We start from the raw sequence: 14,475 nt of genomic DNA on the forward strand, positions 1-14,475 counted from the left end.
AGGTTTTCAATCATGTCCAAGGCGTCCCTCATCATTGCCCGCCACTCATGGGCAGGGGCTCTGAATCTCCCCTCGGGGATGAAGGTTTTCAATCATGTCCAAGGCGTCCCTCATCATTGCCCGCCACTCGTCGACACTCCTCCCGCCAACAACGGCGCAGAAGGGCACGCCTGCCACGCGAGTGTGGCCAGTGTCCAGCCTCTTGGGCTGACCACACTTGCGGCAGACGTACGGCTTGCGTTTACGGGGGGGCTCCACCACCACCAGGCCTGCTGCAGCAGCAGCCTCGGCGGCCTTCCTCTTCCGGAAGGCCGTGGTCCGGGGGAGTTTAACGAGGGGAGGAAGAGGTGGTGGTGGAGGGCCGGTAGAGGGGCCTGCCTGTGGGTCCTGAGGGGGGCGGGGCAGGATGGGCTGGAAGCACAGCCCCCTGGGTGGAGGGAGAGGCTGGGCGGAGGTGCTTGGAGCGGGCTTCTGCCGTGCAGAGAACCTGTAACACAAAGACGGAGCACAAACATGTGTTAGTTTTGAACTGGATCAAAACATATATCAGAGGAAGGATGTTTTATATTAGTCTAGGAGGCCATACATCAGAGAAACATGAGCCGCTACGGGGTTGGACAAGGGAGCCGCTTAGGTCCATTACTCTTTTCTCTCTATATGCTACCGCTCGGCGACATCATCGGAGAGTATGGTATAGATTTCCACAGCTATGCAGATGATACACAATTGTACATATCCGCTGAACCAAATGATGCAACAGCCAAAAACTCCATTACCAACTGCCTGTCGGCAATAAACAAATGGATGGATGAATGATAACTTTCTCAAATTGAATGAGGACAAAACTGAAGTCCTACTTGTTGGCCCCAAATCAAAAAGAGAGATGCTAACTAATTGAATTAAACCGGAGGTGACAAGTCTCAGTGTCATCCTGGACTCAGATTTGAACTTCAACGCCCATTTAAACAAAGTGATCAAAATAGCTTTCTTTCATCTCAGAAACATAACGAAGGTACGACCATTCATAAATTAAAATGATGGAGAAGCTAATTCATGCTTTTATATCTAGCCGACTAGACTACTACAATGCACTATTCACTGGTCTCCCCAAGAAAACTACTGAAAACTACTCCAGCTCATTCAAATCTCTGCAGCTAGACTACTAACTAATACCAAAAGGAGGGAACACATTAGTGCTGTCTTATAGCTATGGCTTCCTGTAACTTTTAGAATTGATTTGAAGGTGCTTCTCCTCACATACAAAGCTCTAAATGGACAAGGACCCAGCTATATTGCTGACTCTAATAAACTACACACCTGCCAGAACACTGCGATCATCAGATGCAGGTCTATTAGAGGTCACCAGAAAGAGTCCTAAGAAGATCGTTGATGCAGCCTTTGTAAACTACGCCCCAAAACTGTGGAACACGTTACCCAACAATATTAGGGAAGCCAATACATTAGACATTTTTAAAAGGCAGCTTAAAACCTCTGTACCAACGCATTTGACTAACTTTACACTATTATACTGCACTATTTCTCTGTGATTGACATTGCACTATTTCTCTGTTTTATTCCCCATGTTTTTATTCCCTTTTATTTTATATGTCAGAGGCTGGACCACCGTACTAGTCAATTACCGTTTTCCCACAGATAGGCGGGACGTTTTGGGACCGAGAGCAGGAAATGTGAAAGGCTTTACAGACCAAGTCTTGGTGTCTTTATTATTTATTATTTTTATTGCACTGCACTATTTTACTATTGCTTTTTATTACAGGTTAAAAACTGTCGGGTATTAAACTGTGTGGGTATCAAGCAAGAAAGACTGTCAGGCTTTAAAGCTGTGTAAGACCCAGGAGTGGGAGGTTCGAAGGGTCAAAGTGGGTATCAAACAAGATGGAAGACTCAGGTTTTAAACTGTGGATACCAAACAGAAGGTAAAGACGACTTTGAACTGTTAAACAGTAATCCAGAACAATTTGATTGCACTGTAAAAAAAATGATTTTATAGTATGTCTGCACTTTATGTGCTAATTTCATCATTCATGTCTTTCACATTCTACTAAAACTGAATCAAACCATAAACAAGGTGGCCTGTTGTGGCGGCTACGTGGCGTAGTGGGCAAGGCGCTAGCCACGAATGACGGAGACGCTGGGCTTGCCTGTTCGAGCCCAGCGCTCCACATTGCTTTCAGTTTAGCTGGTCGTTCATACTAATACACATTGGCCGTATTAGGGGGTGGGAAAACTGATGGGTGGGGATCGGGCGTTGTGGACAGCGACTCCTACAGGTCGGTTGGTGCGCCTGCGCAGTAGAATCAGGAAGTGTCGGGGGCAGCGTGAGCCTCCCACGCGTTACTCGTCGCCACTGAGAGATCGAGCTGCGCAGGTGAAAAGATGCGACTGCTGTTACCTCAAGTACCGGAGGGGACTTGTGCTATGTATGACTTAGTCCACATTGCAGCCGGCTTGTGGGAGGCAAGAAACAACGCTCGGGGAGTCCCCCCCTTCGGCAAGGGGGGACTGTACAATCCCTTTAAAAAAAAGTGTATTTGGCCAGGCTGTCTTTTCATACAGAGCATCCCACCAATGGAACTCAATTCCTCAAACAATTAGAGTGTCCACATCATACCATTCATTCAAGTGCAGGGTTAGGGAATGGCTCATTGATAACCAGAACTGTCAACACTGAGGTGTCTGTATGTGTATATGTGTGTGTGGATATGGATATGGTGCGTCTGTCTATGTCTGGGTCTCTTAATATGTCATGATGTGCTCTGTCCTTGTGTCCATGACTGTATTGTGACCTGTATCCCTACTATGTCTATGTGCTTTTGTTGTGTTTTTATTCTAATGTATTTATCTTGATTTTATTCTGTTTTTATTGCTAACCCTTTTTTTACACAGGATTTTAGCCTGTACCTTCTGGCAGGGGGACTACCAATGGAAATTAGCCTTTTGGCTAAAATTGGGTGCATTTACATTGTAAAATGTTTTATTAATGTACACTGTCCCCCTTGAACAAATAAAGTAAACCTAACCTAATTGGATGATACAAAATTGGGATGGGAGAAAATATAGAAAATGGGAGAAAAAGTGGATACAAAAAAAAAACAAGGTGGCCTGTTGGGATGTTAGATCCTAATGTGAAAAACTGATTTTATATGTCTGCTCATTTTACCCTTGCTACTATTTTACCACTATCCGCTGGGTGCATACTATGACCTTTATCATGTTTTGTAACAGATTACAGAAATTCAAGAAGCCTATTGGAACGTGAGGTTCTGATTTGATTAATATATCTGCATTATTTTATCCCACTTTATGCTTTTCTCTTGCTGCTTGTTTTACACAGATTTTTATGTCTTATTTCTTTTTTTCTTTTAAACTTTGACCAGTCAGCTGGTTCTTTTAGCGTTTATCGCTTTTTTTTCTGGTCAAGCATGACCGACAGAAACAGGTTGAATGGGGTATAGATCGGGGGAAAGACACTGAGAAAATACGGCGAGTCCGGGAGTCGAACTCGTGTACCCCAGATCCGTGACGCGCACGGTTGTCCCCGACGCCGAAATAGCGTCCGAGGTACGCGGTGAGCTACTGGAGCTCCCCTATGTCTTATTTCTTACTGATGTAAAGCACTTTTATCTGCAATCCCCTGTATGAAAGGTGCTATACAAATAAAGTTATTATTATTATTATTATTATTATTATTATTATAGCATTCATCTCCTCACAATGTACAGACAATCACATAATGTACATGTCGTGGAAATATATTATCATACCATTGTGGTATTGTATGAGAGGGCGCTGTCATCAGATATCAACGTAGTATGTTTCTCTTTAAGAGAAGCACACATTAGCCAGTCAAAACAATTTGGTTATGATCTATGTTGATCCTTGCTATAAGGCCATAAGTGACATTGTTATGGGATCCGCTCTGTTTTCCTTGTGAAGCAGCCATAATAGTCATTTCAGCCAATCCTCAGAGTGATGTTCCAGTTCCTTCCACGTCATATGTATATATTAATTTTGTATTAACGGTCTTGGGGGACGAGAGATCGTCCTCACTTGGTGATCGGACATTTGTTTACATGGTCTGATCTTCAACTGTGCATACCTTATCAATTGATCTATGTGAGGAATTAAATCTATTTTCTATTTCCTTATTTCAGCTTTTGGACTCAGAACAAGTTATTGCTCATTATTATATTATTAATCTCCCACAACATACATTTGACCAAGTGAAAATGCAACACCACAGCATATATAAAATATATCTTACCACTGTGATAGAGTCCTTTGATTCAGCTCATGGAGCTGGATACTGGTCTGGGATACCAGTCTCGGGCTGGCCAGCACTGCCTCACGGATAGCCACGTAGTCCGCCAAGATGAGGGCCCACCGGGTCGTCCTGACGGCCCTGGACTGCGTGTCTGCCGGATGGATGCAGCAGAGCTGGATGCAAATGGCCTCCATCAGGCGACTTGCAGGGCCCGACTTCACCCAGAGAGAGCAACTAAAATACAAGGTGATGATAGGAGGAGAGACACAGGAGAGATCACATTATAAACAAGATTATGCAGGGCGGCTAAGTGGCTAAGGCGCTCGCCACTAACGCAGGAGATGCTGGGTTCGAGCCCAGCTCTCTGTGTTGCTTCTGGCTTGGCTGGTCGTTCATACTAATACAATTGGCAGTATTAGGGGGTGGGAAATGTCATGGAATATATTATCATGTCATTATGGATCTGTGTTGAGATATCGTTTTATCATTTTACAGACTGATACATTGAGATCAGCGTAATGTGTGTGTCTCACGATAGCCAGCCAAAGCAATGTTGTTATGAACTCTTGTAGCTGGGAACCATTTTATTGTCTTTTCATCATCCTTGCAAGTGTGTATTAAACTATGTTCTGCTATATAGGCCATAAGTCACATAGTTTGTGGGAACCGCTCTGTTTCCTTGTAAGACAGCCATAAGTCATTTTAACCAACCCTCCTGGTGATTTTCCAGCTTCTTACGTCATATGCATGTGTATTCAACGAGACTTCAGTCTCACTTCTTGGTCAGACATTTGAGTTACACTGGTCTGATTTTGAACTGAGCATTTCCTTGTATGATCAAATAAGGGAATAAATCCATCTCATTTTTTATTCAACTTTGGACTCAGACAATTGTTATTTTGCTCACATTATATTATAAATTCCCATCACAGAAAGCCGGTGGGTGGGGATCGGACGTTGTGGACAGCGACTCCTACAGGTCGGTTGGTGCGCCTGTACAGCAGAATCAGGAAGCAACGGGGGCAGCGTGAGCCTCCCACGCGTTACTCCTCACCGCTGCGAGATCGCGCTGTAGAATTGGATAATACGAAATTGGGATGGGAGAAAAATAGAAAATGGGGAGAAGTAGATTAAAAAAAATGCTGGAGAAGGCTTCCAGAAGTGGGGACATTGACCGTTTCAAGGTGTCAACGAAGGCAGTGAAAGAAGCTAAACGACAAGTACTCAGTAAGTACTCAGACAAGCCCATACCCCCCCCCCCCCTACTCCATAAACGACCCACGTCTAGCAGACAACCTGAATGAGTTCAACTTCTGCTTTGAAAGACAATGGAGCATGTCCTGACCCCCCCCCCCCCCCCCCCGATCACGACGCCTCTCAGCAGCCGCCGCCGACGAGTGCGTTAATGTCGCACCAAAAGCAACCAAATCAAATTCCTTGTATGTGAAAACTACTTGGCAATAAAGACCTTTCCGATTCCGATTCTGAGGAGAGATTACACGATGAAGGATATTTTCTAGCACCCGCGTGTATTTAAATATGTTTAAGTTAAGTATTGTGTGATTTTGTGTGAAGGGCGGACTAGAAAAGTAAGATTTTCATTGTATGGCAAACTCTGTTTAACTGTGCACATGACAAACAATCTTGAATCTTGGAAGGTCATAATAGATCAGGTTAACACAAGTTAAATGAAAATAGTGGTAACTACCGTTGGAGACTGTCCTTCCCAGGATAGCTGGTGCCTTTCCCCTTCGTTGCTTTAAAGCGCCTCAGAGGAATCCTCTCCTGGAAACGCTCTGGGTAGGCGACCCATTGTTTGTCGTAGTCCGACATGTGATTCCAGAGAGCAACGAGGTGCTCTACCCGCTGGTTTGACAGCCCGTGGCGGTTCCGCGCTACCACCAAGGCCCTAGCCAGCTCGAGGACATGGCGGTACCCTGGCTGGCCATCTGGGCCGTCCATCTCCCCCTGAGAGACAGACAGCGAGAAAGAGAGAGAGCGAGAGACAGAATATTAGACTGCCGCTTCAGACTACATTTGATTCTGTGAGGAGCGCATCGTACCTACAAAAAAAGGTACGCTGCTTTTCAAACAATAAACCATCTTAGAAGAGTAACTTGTGGTGTTCCACAGGGTTCCGTATTGGTACCCAAGTTATTTATACTTTATTTAAATGATATTTTTACAGTATTGAATATTTTTTTAATTGCTGATGATACCAATTTACTTTGTTCAGGGGAGGACATAAAATAATGATTGAAAACAGTAGAAAGGGAATTGATAAAGTTAAAGAAATGGTTTGATAGGAATAAGTTGTCTCTTAACACTTTTGAGTGCCAGCAGGGGGCGCACGATTTATCGCTTGAATGCCAGCCTTTTTGGACTGATTTTACGATATTTCATGATTTTAGCGGAGCTATTTCTATATTCTATATTATGGCTGTGTCTAATACGCCCGTCGATTATCAATGACTTGCTTGCAGTCAACATGTACGAAACAGATTGTTTTTTCATCTGTACATTTCATTTCCGTTTGATACAGTTTTGAAAAACTGAAGTTTTTGGAAATTACTAGAAAACAAAAAATATTCCGTGATAATAGCTCTTTACTGGAATACACACAACACGTTGTCATTTTCCGGCTGATTTATGAATAGTTTTCAAATAAACGCTAGATTATCAATAGTATATGTGTACTTATGCACGCTAGAGAAGCGGGCTGAAAAATCGATTATCTATGCCCTGCCTGGCGCTAACGCCGCACACATGTGAAAAATACATCCGATTACCCCAAGACTGGTAACATAGATTCCTTACCTCACATCAGATGTTCTGCAAAATGATTATTCCAATTCCTGATCGCCATTCCAAATATCGATCGCGTTTATTGATCCAACGTTAGGTACTCGAAACAGATAATCCACGCTGCTCTGAGGGTCCACACTGAATCCACTCATCTCCGGTTACATGCCTGAGAAGTAAAATGTGGATTCCGGGTTTTTTTCCCCCATGCATTTCCATTGAGTCCAATCCAATGGGTGCATTACCATCCGGGAGACGATAGGGGCGGTATTTTCCCTGTTCGAGCTCATAGACAGTCCCAATGATAACGTGAGGCTAAATGATGAAAATGAAGATATCGCTAATAAAAGCAATAACGATTAAATAACGAGATTTCTCGTCATTGGCACTCAACGCATGGCATGAAATCATGAGATTTCTCGTGGCTGGCACTCAATGTGTTAATGAAAACAAAACAAAATGTATGGTATTTGGTGGTGTTCCTACCGACTGTAAAATTAAACTGAATTTAAATGGAACCGAAATTGAAAGAGTATGAAACAAAATTCTTAGGTGTGATTATAGATCACAAACTCTGTTGGAAGCCACATATACAATATATCAAAGATAAATGAGCCAAATCTGTTGGCATTCTGTACAAAACAAGGGAGCTGTTAAATCAGAAATGTTTGCATATTATTGTATTTTTCACTTGTGCCATACATGTCATATTGTGTTGAGGTCTGGGGGAATGTTTATAAAACAAATATAGATCCTATTATTAAACTACAGAAAAGAGCTATTAGAATAATAAACAAAGCTAGTTACCTTGAAATCGACAAATCCATTATTCATAAAGTCCTGCACATTAAAATTTGTAGATGAGTCATTCCACCAATCCAGTCCGATTTGGACTTTGGGATATTTTTTTTTACCAAGAGGTATTACTTTTCTGAACACCCCTCAAGATGAATGACATATTTAACTTCCAGAAAAATATATTTTCCCATCTCAGGCATGAAATCTCTATAATTTTTGGTCATTATTGTATGATATGGACACCATTATTCTTCAACCCCGTTATGGACACTCTGGAAGCTCTCTGAATAAGATTAAAACATGTATTTGTGCTAAAGTCAACATTTCTATAATAATTAGATGTCCTTCACACCATTTCTATAATTGCTCATCAAAAAATTACGTAAAATCCTACACTTTTGCTATTCTGAACCCTGAAATTTGCCTTTTTTTGACAGCGGCCGCAAGCTTTTTCATCAGAAATGATATTTGACCTCAGATTTTGAACTAAAATCGATATTCTTATGTTTGCTCTAAACGTTTCAGACAATTATTCAAAAGTTGAATTTGTTTTTCATAAACTTAGAGAAATAATTAATAAACATGTAGCTGTAACAGGGTTGAGTCTAGGGTAACATGTGAGCACACACACACAGCAACATGCACATTACAATTAATATGTATGTGGCATAAGCATGTTGAAAAAGCTCAATAATTAATTTAACTATTATTGTATAACTTCAAAATCAGTGTTAAAATCACAAACATTCAAACGTAACAGGGTTGAGTGTAACAGGGTTGTAATTTTTTGCACAAAATGGTTGCTACTCCACATGTGGTGAATACCAGGAGAGCACATGGCATGCATGCTATTAAGAAAGAATCTAAATTTGTTTTAATAACAAAGATCATATTCACAAGTAATAATTTGTTATATTTTTTTTCAAGTAATGGTGTTGAGTAATTATGCTTGACTACCATAATATTACATGATAAATGACTGAAAACATAGTACAATGAGGTAGCTACTTGCCTGTTCCTGGTGTTGTGTTTTCCAAAAGACTTCAAAGTTGTCACTTCCTGTTTCACATGCTTCTATGGTGTGAACCATTATTTTTGTGGGGGGGAGAATGCTCAGTGTAACGGGGTTGAGGGTTACTGAGGGACAGACTGAATAATGTTATTTTAATGAATAATTATTAATTTATTTTTAAATAAATCATTACCAGCATTAACAGCACAGATGGATGTGTATGTTCATGGAAAAAAGTATGGACTTTTTACAAATGTTCTTGGTCATATCCCAAATACATTTTCAAGAAATGCCACGAGGGACATGTCAAAATACATGGTGTTAACTGAAATAACAACATAATGCATAATAAAAGAAATACATGCATGCAATGTTTTTACACTTAATTAAAGAGGACATTGCAACTGAAAGCACATTTTGGTAACTGATTAGATAAAAGACACTTAAAAACATCAGAGGGACTCAAATCGGACCGGATTGGTGGAATGACTCAGATATGGTGTACATAAAAACTAAGAGTAAAAGCCAGTTTGTATTCAATGTCTCTTTCAACCAAGAGAAGGAAAGTATAATTTAAGAGGGTTGTGTATTCTTAAAACATGTAAAAAGGTAAGAACTAATGTAAAAGCTAGATGTGGTTCAATTTTGAGAGTTAAATTATGGAATAGCCTTAGTGACGGGTTGAAGTTGTGTACTTCTCAGGGGAGATTTAAAAAAGCCTTAAAGGATAAAATAATTCAGGAGTACAGTTGAGTAAAACATCAAACATTTGTTTTTTTCTTTAAAAAAAAATAATATCTTTCTTTCTTATATTAAAATATATTTCGTTTTTAAGAATTTGTAAAGGATAGGCAAAAATAAGCATGTGCTTCAGCCTATTCCTTTTTTTCGGTCGTTGATTTAGGATTTTGTGTGTGAGCTTGCCTTGAATATGTACATTTGTGATTTTCTATTATTATTATTTTTGCAAGTCCACACGGGTGTGTTTGATTTGTCTGTAAACAAGACCGTAAAATAAAAACTTCAAACCCTCTATACCTCAGACTTCTGCCACAACTCACCCACGATTCCCATCACCATCCGAGGGGATGAGGTGGAGGAGCTGGAGTCATTTAACACTTTGGCTGCCATGAAACGTGTTTAGACGTCATTGCCGGCCATGCTCAAGTTGCCGGAGGACGCTGTACAGCGTCCTTATATCAATATTTCAAAAATCTGCGATCGGATTCATATGTCCCCTCCGCTGGCCTGAGATCCACCAGGAGGACCCACTGAGCTCTCTGGCAGTTCAGGAGCGCCATCTGGTGGCCGATCGGCGCAATCGCTTAAACAGGAAGTGGCATAGAGGTTGTGCTGGATGTCCGTATTACTTCCGGGCACTCGCTATAGGTCCCGGCATTCTAGCTCGTCACAATACACAGTGATCGATTGCCAATAACTCGATAAACAACATGATTTGGACGTATATACCATTATACAAGCTGGATATGGACCGGGTAAATCTACATCCCATAATGATAAGATTTCTACTCTACGATGATCGCCCAACGGCGCGCGGAGACTGGGGTGAGTTTTAGCGTGTAACGTTACCGTCTTCGATACTAACTGCTATTATCAACATTTGACCCACATTAGATGATTGGTATAACGCTGCCCACGGAATTATAAACGCCCCCTAGCCCATCCGGTCAACATCAGAAGACGTGTAGTAACTTCTAGAAGTACGTCTAGTTGGAATTTTTTATATCGCGCTGATTGCCATCAAACTGTATTTCATCATCAATATAATGCATTTGGGGCTATAGATCACGTTCTGGAGAAGGCTGCAGAAAGAGATGAAAACATACTTATACATTAGACCATACTTTACTATGAATATGTGAATGAAAAAGTTTAACGTTGCTACACAATGAACAATACATATAGGACTTTGAATGGGCCCTAATAATGGCAATGTAGCAATAGAATTTAAAAAGTTATAGCCATGCAAAGAAGGGGTACTTCTCCATAGACAAATAGAGCCGGCAACCTATGGTATATCATGAATTTAACCCAAGGCAACCAAAGTGTTAAGATTCTTGGGGTACACCTGAACAATAAACTGGACTGGTCGGACAACACAAAGGCCCTCTACAGGAAGGGACAGAGCATGCTGTTCTTCCTGAGGAGACTCGGGTCCTTCAATGTTTGCAATAGACTGCTGCAGTCATTCTACCAGTCTGTAGTGGCCAGCGTCCTCTTCTATGCTGTGGCATGCTGGGGGGGGGGGGGGGGGGGCTTCATCAACTCGAGGGACACCAACAAACTGAACAAGCTGGTGAGGAAGGCTAGCTCCGTGGTGGGAGTCGAGCTGGTCAGAGGTGGTGGCAGAGAGGGGGATGAGAAGGAAGCTGGCTGCTATCCTGGAGAATCCCTCCCACCCCCTCTACGATGAGCTAGTCAAGATGAGAAGCACGTTCAGTCACAGACTCATACCCCCTGACACTCAACTAACCGCCACGGCCAGTCCTTCATACCAGCGGTCATCAGGCTCCACAACAGTGGGCAGGGACTGCTGTCAGACATCAAACTACTAGGAACCTAAAAAGACAATATACTACCTTATGCATACCGCACCTCATGTGAATACTGTATACTTCATCAGATCATATATTTTTTTAGATGATATTAGATTATTTAGATTGGATTATATATTGCATATATTTAGCATTTTATTTCTTTCAGATTATATATTAGATTTAGATTGGATTATTAGATTATACATTGTAACTATTTACATTTAGTCATTTAGCTGACGCTTTTATCCAAAGTGTACGACAAGTCATCAGGAAGGGCACAACTCCATCAGCTGAGTAACAATGTTCATCAAGGTGTTGAGTGCTACAGTGTAGGTTAGTTTATTAGGACAAGTGCATGACAGTAAGGTTAGTTAGGACTTTTTATTTATTTATTTTATTTCAGATAATGGTTGAAGAAGTGCACCTTTAGAAGAAGTGAGTCTTATTTATTGTAGGGCAAATATAACAGAGGGCATACATACCCCCATCTCGCACCTTGTTGCCCATATGCACATGTCCAGAGTTAATTATATTGATTTGTGTTTACACTGATTTTTTACTACCTGTACCCCCCCCCCATGCTGCCATTAGAGCTGTCCCCAAGCCTTTTTTGGGAGAGATTCGAACATTCGCCAGGGTGTAGAAATACTATAAATACTTTTTCTAGTTCAGTACGGTCGAGTCTGGACTTTAGGCACATAGCGCACATTGCTGCGGTTGAGTAGTAGTACCAACTTACTGGTCACGGGCGGCTTCAATAACGTTAGGAGGATGATAATCCATTTTGTGAATACATTTGTTGAAACAGCTTTGTTGGCCGACGGCTCCTGCTATCTTAACATTAGAAAGCTAAAGCTAAAAAGGGGTGCACTCTGCATAGTGCATAGCTTAAATAATTAACGTGCATAACATACCTGTGTAACGTTAAGTAACTTGTGTTACGCTGGGAAAGCATCAGCATCACTGTATACATCTTTGTTTAATCCAAAACGTCCATTCAGAAACAACAAGGAAGTTCCAGGCACTCATGTATAAAAAAGCTTTAATAAATCACTTAGTTCATTTTAGAACAATTAAAAACCACCAACATGTTTCGGCCTCTCTATCGGCCTTCTTCAGGGCATACAAACAAATGGGTGAACTGAGCTATATTCAAAGATGGAGGCTGTGCTAATTGCTCTATCAAGCTCAGGTGTGAGCACCTAGTCAGCCTGAGGTCCAGCTGTCACAATTGCATAAGCCTCTAGACAGGGCCCTATTCCCCATACCTGGTTTGACAAGTCGATCAACAAGAGTCCCATTATCCAGATTCAATTAAGGAGATGATTGAAGCCAGGCTATTCATGTTCCTCGAAGGCCGATTCTCTCTCGTTAATTCGAACCAGACTTGATACTCAGGATAATTGCGTGCGGCCGCCTCACCTGAAAAGGCATCAGAGGTCGATTGCAGAAATCCTGATTTTTGGCGAAATGGTGAAAGTGAGAGCGACGTTTTTTAATCCTGCGGAGCAGGAAATGCTCATGCATACCTATGAAGACTATAAAAGCATAATAATAGCGAAATCAAACACTGCCACCACTGCGAGGGCAAGGCAGGGGGTGTGGCAACAGATTGCAGACAAGTTAAATGCGTAAGTGTTGGGCAAATGTATATTATTTATTATTTCAACTTTCAGAATAAGTAGATACAAAAGCCCAAAGCGTATTTATGTAATTGATACGAATTAATAGATACGTATGAGGATATGTATTGGGTCAGAAATTCAATACATTGAAGCAGTGAAACTAAATTGCGTGTGATTCTCTCTATTCTTATCATGGTTCATGAGTCCACCTTAATCATTCTACAATAATGATATGCTATGGTGTACTACTAACACTGTCATATAATTATGAGTGCTTTCAACCCCCATGTATAGAAACAACCCAGAGGCCAAACGAACATGGGAGCAAGTGAAGACTAAGCATAAAAATATCATTCAGAATGGTGAGTGAATGAATGAATACAATTTGTGCCATGGTATTGTATTGAACAGCTTGTCGGTGTCGTATGATCCTTCATATTTCAGCAAACAAAAAGAGGGCCGATATGGCCAAGACGGGGGGAGGACCCAAGACTCCAGACTTAACTCCTGCCGAGGAGCTGGCCCTCCAGCACAATAGGGGTAGACTCATTATGGAGGGCATAGCTGGGGGCAGCTCCTCCGGAGAGGTTGGGAGTGATGCGAGGAGCCCTTATCTCAAAGGTAGGTGCACTTTATTCTATCAGTTTCTTTCATAATTATTCATTTAGTTAACCATCGTCACATTTTGCAGTGTCTGGACCTTCTGTGGCCTTGCTGCAGCCACCACCCATGTTGGTCGGAGAGGAGACCACTGATGTAAGTTGATATTGCTGCATCATTGTGTAATGGTTCTATTTTAGCAATCGAAAAATCAATAATCAGAAGATTATTGAAAAAATATCCCAAACCATTGCAATATTATCTACTGAATTATGTCCGTTTTTGGTAAATAATGTAATGTAAAAAGGGTATAAAGTCTCTGCTTCAGCCTACACGTTTTCGGTCATTTTCTTTCTTTTATAAAAAGGTTCTACTACATTGCTTTGCTTTGTAAAAGACCAAAATAAAACCATTAATTCATACATGTTCATTGTGTGCGTCTTTTAAAAAACCAAAGAATTTTCCAAAGTTCCTAATTCACTAACCGGCGGACAGTCCAGACGATGACGAGGAGACTGTTCACTAACCGGCGGACAGTCCAGACGATGACGAGGAGACTGTGACTGCGTGTTCCGGTGATGTGGTAAAAGCATGTTGTGGAAACTAATACTCCTATCCAACTCACTCCCTGTGAGTGGTATTTGGACTAAATCAATGCATTCCTTTAGGCAGGTACTGGACCACGGCCGGAGCCTGGCCCCTCTCACTCTGCTGGGGATGGGGAGGTGAGTTATCATTTAATACCCTCACATTGTGAGGGGAGGTCTGAGTTTAGTTGCCATCTGACCACCACAC

The sequence above is a fragment of the Notolepis coatsorum genome, assembly GCF_963971535.1.
Source record: "Notolepis coatsorum genome assembly, chromosome: 17".
In the NCBI taxonomy this organism is placed as follows: domain Eukaryota; kingdom Metazoa; phylum Chordata; class Actinopteri; order Aulopiformes; family Paralepididae; genus Notolepis; species Notolepis coatsorum.